This window comes from Pleuronectes platessa, chromosome 16, assembly GCF_947347685.1.
Source record: "Pleuronectes platessa chromosome 16, fPlePla1.1, whole genome shotgun sequence".
NCBI classification, from domain to species: domain Eukaryota; kingdom Metazoa; phylum Chordata; class Actinopteri; order Pleuronectiformes; family Pleuronectidae; genus Pleuronectes; species Pleuronectes platessa.
The window spans coordinates 18,477,158-18,487,380 of record NC_070641.1 but is presented as its reverse complement, the minus strand read 5'-3'; positions in this window follow the sequence as shown (position 1 = coordinate 18,487,380).

Here is a 10,223-nt window from a genome sequence, read left to right as displayed (position 1 = left end):
TCCCAAAGAAGGAGCAGAGGAGGAGGGCCGGGAAGGAGCAGGCACAGGAGGAGGGCCGGGGGAGGAGGAGGCAGAGGAGGAGGGCCGGGGGAGGAGGAGGCAGAGGAGGTGGACAGTTGAGATTAGTTTTCCTCCAACGCCGTCAGTAAAGACAGACGTCCGGACAAACCACTGCCATGTTTAATATGCAAGCAATGCATTAAGCCGAGCGGGGGAATGCAGAAGTAAAGCATCTGATCTTTGGTTCAGTGGGAGATGAAGCAGCAGTCAGAATTAGTTATGACACTGCTCTCATGTTTTATTCATGGTGGTGTGCGTGCTGTTGCTTTATAAGATGAGACAAGAGAGAGTGTTGTAAAATAAACTCTTTTTCATTTTCATACTCACTGAGAGAAACAGCTGCCCCCGTCTTTTAATGGCAGCCCTGGGAGATTAGGAAAAGCATAACATCTGAGAGGATAATGAGCAAAGAAAATAACAAAAACAGAAAACAACATCAGGTGCTTTCTCAGTCCATCCACTGTGAGCAAGGTCAAAGACGTGGAAAAATACACATCACTTTCCCGTGCAGCTCAGGGAGGGGTCAGCGTTTGTCTTATCGCAGGTCGGAGCAGACTGCACCGCTGTGCTGTGACCACAGGAGTACACCTTCTCCTCCTCTGCAAAACAAGCATTCACACACACACACACACACACCCCCCCACAACCACTGCCCTAAACGTACACTGTCCATAGCCTGAACTCCTGGCATCATCAGGCAGCATCTGCTCTTATTCTCAAGCTGAGGAATCACTGAGGGACAGATGGAGGGGTACGGAAATAATAAAAAAAAACAGGGGAAGGAAAAGTAAACAACACAGGCTAACGCAGCTGACTATCTTTCATCCAGTTTAGATTAAGCCGGAGTAAAGCACATGTGATAAAAAGCACTAATTATTAACCAATGTTTTGCTCTGAGGGGAGGTCTGACATTTGCACGTCAAACGGGCCTGCTCTTCTTAACGTCCCAATGAAACCTTTGAATCATCATTATTAGAGACGTGCTGCGTTGGAAAGGTCAAGAGAACATGTTGAAGCCGCCTGCATGTTGATGGACTGGGGCTTCTTCTTATTGATTCAGATTAAAAGCACCTTTCCTATTGGACATCCATCTCTCATTTGTTACGACCAGAAAGTGGCTTTTCATTTAAAAATGTTGAGGTCTTGACCAGATTGTCGTGTTCGAGACAAAGCATGTTGATGAGACTGTATTGCTGTTATTGGAAATTATATAGGAAATTGTACGTGCGATCCGGGTGTGCGCTTTTGTGTGTTTGCGTTATGTTGTCAGACATATGGAGCTTAACTCATGTGCACTTGATGAATGGGTAACAAGTGGCAGAGAACATTAGGTTGGAATAGACAACATGCTTCAAGGGCACAACATGTACTGACAATTGTTTACCTTGAACATTAAGTGACCGTGTGTACTAGTGTGTGTGTGCGCTTGTGTAGGTGTGTTTGTGTGTGTGTGTGTGTGTGTGTGTGTGAAGGCAGAATGAGAAATTAGGGCTTCTGCCTGCCTCTGATGTCAGAGACACAACCTGGCACTTTAATGTTTCAATTAAAATGTGCAGTACAAGTGATCCGTGCAGGAACACTATGCCGCACTGGTTTGTTGCCGCTCACATTCATATCCCCCCTCCAGCAGCCATAGAGATGTAAATCAGTGTAGGTGTAAATACATACACAGGCTGCACATCAAGGGATTGTGAATTTGAATATTTGAATGGACTGTCTGAGGTTCAATTTTCCATGCTGGTGCGATGATCAAAAGATAACAAGATCCGTGGAGAAAAAAGGATGCTTTGAAACTGTGGTTTTAGCATAATGAAATTATTTAGTGCAGCCTGTTTGGCCTCAGCTCAGTGGGATCATATCCCTCTAATTGAGTGCAGGGGGCGAGAGGCCAGGTCAGGCCACTTACAGGATGAGACACAAGTTCATCGCTGAGGAAACACAAGCACATGTTTACAATGCAGGTGAGATGAGGCTCATATTTCAGTCTGACAAATCTACATCCCACCGTCTCTTCAATAATCCCAAGGCTTAGCCCTGCAGAGCGTCTTCTGTCCGTCACTGGATGACTGTCAGTCCCAACCGCCTCCCGCCTCTTTGGTCAGGAGACAGATGCAGCGACACTAACAAATCAAATGATTGATACAAAATGAAAAAATATGAATATAAATAATGGTTGAAACATCCAGCTCCCTCCACTGCAAGTAGGTTTATACAAACGCAACCTTCAAAATCAACCATTGTAATTGCATTACAATCAGTGTAACAATGTCCACTTCGGTATGATTAATAGTGTTGAATAAAACTCTGTTTATGGTCCCACCATAAAAGCACAATTGAACATAAAACATGTTGTTAAATGAAGAGATAACCAGAGTTCATTTGGTCGCACTGAGCTGGTGCTTCACAGAGGAAAGGCTGTGGAACAGCATCACTGATGCTCCCTCAACTGGATTATAGGAGCATCAGAGTCGACTGTATGGAAAGATGGCCGACATGACAGCTCCCAGCAATGTCCAAGTCACCCACTACTGGCTGGCTGCAGCACTGGCCATAAAACCCTGTCTCCTCCATGTAAGTGAATGGGAAATTGGCCAAACTAAAATGTCAAAATGTATGTGAAATACAATACTTTGTTGTTTATGGTAGTTCTCATCACACTGATGTTTGTTCTTTTGCTCATATTAATGATAATTTGTTTTTTATTTAGTTATTTGATGCTATAAAGACGAGGTGAAACCTCAAGCTTGAGTGATGAGACTTAGTCGTGATTGGCCGAGCGCTTGTATCGGCAGGACCTTGCTACCACAGCTCCACCCTCCTCAGATTTTGGTTAAAAAGTGAAAGATGTTCATTTCCAGAATATTTTGGCTTGTGGCGATGTTTCATCCATCTTTATATACTGTATATATATATAGGTCTTTTCAGATTCAGTAAGATCCAGACGGCCGGTCTGATTGGATGCTGGACAATCATTGGAGCGTTTCTTCCATTTCCTCAAAGCATTTACATCAACTGCTGAATCATAGGCACGAGAATTATATGAATTCACTGAGACCTTTAGCATTAAAGCTATTGTGTCATAAATTCATACGGAGATAATACATGGAGTAAACCAATGGCTTTAAAAGTCTTTATCCATCATGTGAATGTTTGCATATGATGTAAACATATTATAGTAAAAAAACACTTTAAATCAAATAAACTTGTTACTCTCTGTATAAAGAATTAAAATAATAGATATTTATCACCCAAAATAGAAATGTTAATTTATGAACTTCATATTTGTAATAATTCAAATTTTATGAAGTATATAATTATAAAGCTAAAGTCTTTATATATTTAGCTCTTACATTTTCACCATCCATAAACACAGTGATCTCAGACAGCAGGGGCAGAGTGATGGGCTCGCTGGAGGAGAACCAGGACACATATTACACTCCCTATGCTCTCTGCACCCCAGCTCTGATTGATATTAGTGCCATAAAGCACAGGGCCAGGGCACTTTTTGACAGGGGCGGTATAAATCCCACAGTATTGAGCTGATGAAAATAATAAAAAGAAAAAACAATGCTCGCTTTAACACAACCCAGCTCTCAACTCTGAAAACAGGCTCTTTGTTCTGGTTTAGTCGTTTCTCTCTCGAATAACAGTTCAAGACATTATTCTACAGGACTTCTGTTCATTTCTGTTTCCCCTTTACATCAGAGTTCTGTATTCCAACATGGTGACCTTCAAGGTATTAAGGCGTGTCCATCCAATCTTTCAGCCTCTCTGGAAAAGTCGTAAAGCACTGCTCCGACACCTCAGGGTGCAATGTGCAGAGGCGAGAGTTATGTGCCGTAAAACATCTAAACATGACTGACTGTACTGCGAGCCCAGCGTTCATGTTTACATTCTATTTCATGCAGGCTCCACGCTCCCACAGTGTTTTAAAGTCGTCAGGCACAGACGTCATCACAGACAATTACAGGTCAGTTGAAATCATTATGTTGCAGTATAAACGCTGTGAGCCACAATATTGGATTAAATAAAAATAATGAAATATCCCACTTTGATTATTATTATTCTAGTGTCTCTTCACCCGTCCATGTTTATTATTGTAGGCCAAATGGATTCTATTGAATGTGGCCCCTTCGACTGAGACACCGCCTGTGTATCTCCAGCTTTTGCTCAGCTATCGATGTGAAACAAGTCATTTCTTTACTCAAACATGCTGTTTGAGGAGGAGTGAGATGGGGCCTGCTTCCTCCGTCAAGATGTCCAACAATGTTTACCCAGTAAAGTCAGTCACATTTTAATCCATTTAGCTAACGTTTGCTCAGCATCATTCGGAATACACAAAACGATCTGTGTTTAGATTGGAAGGGACGGCGTCAGCAAAGCAGTGAAACCTGCCGTGCAAAGTGAAAAGAAATCACTTGCCTTGTTTTTGAGCTGTGTCAAAACAGACAAAAATGTTAGTGAATAGTAATGCACATAGCCGGCATACACTGTAAAAAAAAAAAAATTCGAATTAAATGTTTTTAATATAGTATATTATTGTATTTGGGCATGGGAGGTTGCGTTTTCATCAGAATCTGTTTGTTAGCAGAATTTTATAAAAACTAATTACATGATTTCCATGAAACTTGGTGGAAGGACGGGGAATGGATCAGGGAGGAACCTGTAAAATGTTGGCATGGTTCTGGATGGGGGGGGGGGGGGATCAAGGATGTTTTTCCAAATTTTTGTAGATTTCTCAGAGAAGTCACGGATCTCGCCCATTCAGGAAACCGGGATTTGTAAGTGTGTCTGGTGCAGATCCAAATAAAGGTCTAGATCTAAATGGATTTAAATGTGGTTTGTTGGGGACTTGGCCTTGGAGGAGGTTTACACTCTACTGGGTTCTAGTTTTGCATCAGCGCTGGCTTTTTTTAGAACCAGAGAAACAGACATAATCAGAACTAATATGAACAAAATCAAGAGTGCAAACTGGTCGTGTGGCATTGACTGATGCGGAGGCCGGCGTGCCTCTCCTGTTTACTTTGTCAACACTGCAGACAGGGATGAAAACACTGTAAGTACACAGAGCTGCAGAAGCCAATGTTCTTCACGGTGATGAATCAACAGTCGTTTCTCTGAAAATGTGAGATGCGTAGAGTACTTTTCAGATGGATGGTGATGGCTTTGCAGCATTTGTGTTTCACGTTCGTTTGGTGTTTCACAAATGTATTAAGTGCTGATGAAATTACTCTCGCGTTCCCACTTATTCACAGAACTGCTGCCTGCTTCCATTCAGCTAATGACTATAATAAAAAAAGGGAGAAAGAGAGTTCACTTCCGGGGGCTGAATGTTTGCTTGTTTTGAGAGCAATGGCAGCCTGCAGCTTTCCCCGTAAAAGGTTTATAGTCTCCAGAAAGGAAATGAGGAGAGAATGAAGAGAGACACAGAAAAACAGTAACAGAGACATTTCATGTGCAAAGTTTGAAAAAAAAATTGAGGATTAAGTGAAAGAGAAATGGAGTAGGAAATCAAAAAGGTAGGATGCTGGAGAAGGGAGAGAGGGAGGGAGGAACCATAAAGAAAGGAAGATAGAAGCCGAGAAAGAGAGGAAATAAATATCATGCAGCTGTCGGAAGAGAAAGCCACTACTCTCCCTGATGTTGATGATTTGGCAAGCACCGTGGAGCGCTGCAAAACCGAGGACGGATGGAGCGTAGCTATACGTCCGCTCTGCTGACGCCTACGAGTGTGTAGTGACCCCGGTCCAGGCGCAGGTCAAACTGATCCTGTCCAAAACACAGTCGCTATCCTAAATATTAACCAGGGAGGAATAATATATATCAGTGGTTTGCAAACATGTGTGAGTTGAAATCTTCCACAGCAGAGCAAGAAAAGGAATTTTTTTATTAGCAATTTTTTCTCAGGCTGCAATGGTTGAATATGAATCATAGAAAAGCGAATGAATTAGAGGCAGAGCAGAGTGAAGCTGGCAGGAGAGCCAACTTGTTTCCACTTTAAACTTGGCTTCAATTTCTCTTCTGTTGTTTTTTTGTCTTACTCCACTTTCTCTTATTTCAGATCCACGACCAGCCTCTGAAAAAGAAGAGGCAGCCAGATTATAATTTTTTTGGTGAAGAGGTGTCTCTCATTATTACTTAAAACGTAATTTGGTGTTTCGCAAAAGTGTAAAAAGCTTGAAGTACCTATTATTGCGAAAAATGGCCTCTGACTTCAAAGAGTGTCTGCTCTGTGACCTGCACACCCTTCATGAATTTTAACAGCCCCTTTTACGTATGAGCAGAAATATTGACAGGGGGAGTCAATACTGAATGAAATATTTATGGACAGTGACCGGGTAGAAGGCTTGAGAGGCAGCGCCACCGTATCAGGTGCAGAATGACAGGATTCAATTAGAGCCAACACGTTTCTCGAGTCGAGGGGGTGATCACTGAAGGTCACATGCCGTTAGGATTTCTTCGATCCTGAAGGAACTGAGCACCGACCGGTAACGATTGTTTTTTTACTGAGCGTCTTGATATTCACTGCAGGTTCATCGCGAGAGAGACTTTTCACTTTGCAGGATCACATTTTGAGTGTTTTTTTGTTTTTTTTCTTGAAATGAAAGCTGCATTTTGACACAAGAGCCAAGAAGTCACGTGACAGGAAGCTTGCGGTGAAGGCATAAATCGTTCAAATGTAAACAACACGCAAAAACAGACAGAAATCTAACTTGCCATGTTGTCCTTTGTAGATGAAAGACAATATGATCCTCACTGAGCAGAGGAGATTGTCATTCACATTAAATAGCACACATCAGGTCCACTAATGAAATACACTGCAGTGGGTTCCTGAATGCAGAGGCACAGGAAACAATTACAACAAGGCAGTGCTCTTAAAACTAATCCAGTCAATGTTAGATCTGATCCTTTTCTTTCTCTCTGGGATTTGGACTGTTCCTGCAGTTCAACCATTATATAAAGTTACACTTCCTGCAAACTCACAATAGGATAATTGAAAAACAATTTTCTCCATCTGCCTGGTACATGCACTATAATAGCTTCCAGTGCTCCTTATTCCCCTGGTATAAGCTTGAGCTAGCTTTGGTGGCAGAAAGTATCGAGCTGACCTCAATCCCCTCCCACCGTGGGTCACCGTCTTCCCTGGCAGAGCGGCTCTCTGACTTGTGACACGAAGCAGCAATCCGGCATATTATTAGCCCTGCAGCTAGCTGGTTCCCATGGCCTGGGGCGATTAGCCTTGCTATTCATACCCAACCAAAGCTACTCTCTGGGTCCTTCTCAGTCGCTCTCCTCAAGGATGTGACTGGTCAGATTCTCTGCGTCGCAGATCTAGCTAAGCGGCTGATTAGCACAATTCAATCAGAGAAGAGTTCACGTGTCCTTATGGGGGTCGACAGTGTACCTGATGTGTTTTAGTTTGAGTTTTCCTGTTGATATAGTAAACAGCCAGTTAGCTTAGCTTAGACTGGAAACAGCCAGCATGGCCCTGTCTCAAGGTGCAACCACTGAATGAAAATCAAAAGTCAGTGGCAGCAATAAACAGACGTAAAAACTGCCTCTAACCTGGTTCTACACCAAACAGTTTCACAAATATATATTATAATAAAGATAAGATAGGGCTTAAATTATGACTCATTTATCCCGAAGGAAATTCTTGTTTGAAGATTACAGTACAGAGCTATATATAGTTGAATAAATACAGTGAAAAGAATATATAAAATGAAATAACCTGTTTCTGTTGTGCAAGATTTGTGTGATTATGAAAATGAGATTTTCATCAAACTAAACCTGAACTTTCCAGTCCAGGGAGGTGTGCATGATCTGACACGCAAATGTTATCCATTTTATCATTTCAATCTTCACCAATTATCATTACTTTTCACACCGTTCATCAAAATTACAACACATGAAATGAAACCAGACTATTCTCCGCCCCAAACACCCGAACAGCACATCTGACACCATGGTGCATTGATTTTCAATCTATCATCAATCTCTTCCTATATCACAAAAAAAGAGGATGCCGCTGCACGCTGAAATCCTATCCTCCCCTCTGGGCTAAGATGTACTGGTTCTTCACCTCAGCTTGACATGAAGGAGACTGATGCTCCTGCGAGGCATCCCAGAGGTCAGGCAGCCATGTTGCACGGCTGCAGCTCAACCTTGGCAGATAAAATTAGTAAATTGAATTCCCCCTCTGCCCTGCTCTATGTCTTTTAGGCCTGCAGTTGCATGTATGTGTGTGTGTGTGTGTGGGGGGGGTCATCCAGTAAAACCCCAAAAGCCATGATTCTTCCTGCAGTATTTCATGTGTCGGCGAGAGAAAGCAGCAGACACAGATGAGGGCAGTAGCGGCCAGGGATTAATTTACTTTGACATATATGAAATACAGGTTCACATCCCTGAAGGTTTATAAATTGGAGTTTCATCTACACGGTATCTCAAAAATTGCAGCTTTGAAGATGCATGATGTGGTTTTGCAGGAGTTCTGTGTTAAACGAAAAAACGAATAAGAAATACTCTCAAGATTTTTTCGAGGCCCGCAAATCATTAACAGATACGAGAGTTTGCACTTCCATGTAACTGAGATTTGAAGACTGAGCGGGAGCAGCTTGAAAAGAGTGGATCAGAGAGGTTCAAGGAAAAGAGAAAAGTGGTGAGAGTGAGATTGAAAGCAACACCCACAGTGGAAGGGGGAGACAGGTAGATACAATATAGTGGGAGGCTTCTTCCAATGACATGTCACAACTTGACATGTTTCACAAGACGACACAACACCACCAACTGTGACCTATATTTGCTAATCAAACTGTAGATGATAATCTCATAGAGGCAAACAGTCATGTCGGTACACAATAACATGTTTTCCCCGTTGCTTGCGTAAAATGTTAATTATATCAAGGATACTGTGAATTCTCAATGATTTCAATGAGGAAATGCCTTACAGCATAGCAACACCTGTAGAAGTCCTTTTGGATTCGTGTTGACGGGGATATCTGGTACTTGCGAAAAAAAAAAAAAAATATATACCAATAATACATATATGGACATAATAATGATAGCTTGTGTACTAAGAACTCTATAGTGGAAATAAAAATGATCACCTTTCACCCGCACGTGTATGTTCAAGATGCTTCCACTCACATCCGCTGTCCATTACTTGTCCGTCGCTCTCTTTCACACAAACACACTCGGATCTTTCCCGACACTTCATCCTGCTAATGCCTGATGGACGTTGTCATGGGAACTCGTCTTTGACAGTCTCCCCAGCTCACACTGAGCAGCAAAGACACAGAAACTCACTCAGGAGGCTCGGAAGGTGTCAGGCGTCAGAAAGATATATATAAAACAAATTATAACTAAAAGCAGAAGGGCCGAGCGTGACGGGCAGCAGAGCAGGACGGATGAAATCATCGTGACACCGTGACCGGATGATTCATCTGTACGCTTTGTACTGTCGACAGAATTATTGATGACAGGGACAGATTTAGCAGATTTCTAATATGTTCAAATGACACTTTTTTTTCATTTTCAACGCAGATTTCCAATGACTGTGTTGAGGGACTTTTCCTGCATCGGTGAAAAAGATACAAAAATGACAGTCTTAAGGAAACAGTTTAAGATTCCTAAGATTAGGTGGAATATGTCTCATCTCTTTTATTGCTGAGAGCTGAATGAGTAGATTGATACCACACTCGTGATAGTTTAGAAGCTGCAGCAGTTGGTTAGTTTAGCATAACTTAGCATATGGAACAGGGCAAATGGTTACAATAAATACCGACTTAGCAAACAAGATAAAACATGCCAACTAGTGAGCTTTAAAGATGCTGGTAGGTGGAGTTTGGTGCTGTTGGACAGAGCCCGGGTTTATGCTAAGCTAATCACGCACATGGTAGCTTTACATTTATTGCAGCTGGGCAAGAAACCGAATTTCTCAATGAGTCTAAATATTCCCTTAAATCTGACTGCCCATATTCTCCCATGTGTTCTTTACGATCCCACGATTTTTATCCAATACATCCACTAGAGGGCGGCACATAGATAACCGTTTCTGCCAACAATAACCATGGACAAAGTGTAGGAAGTTGTGATAATGTACCTCCCTATGCACTTCAAGGTCTCTTCCACCATATGCCGCATAGCAAATTTCTTTACCCCCC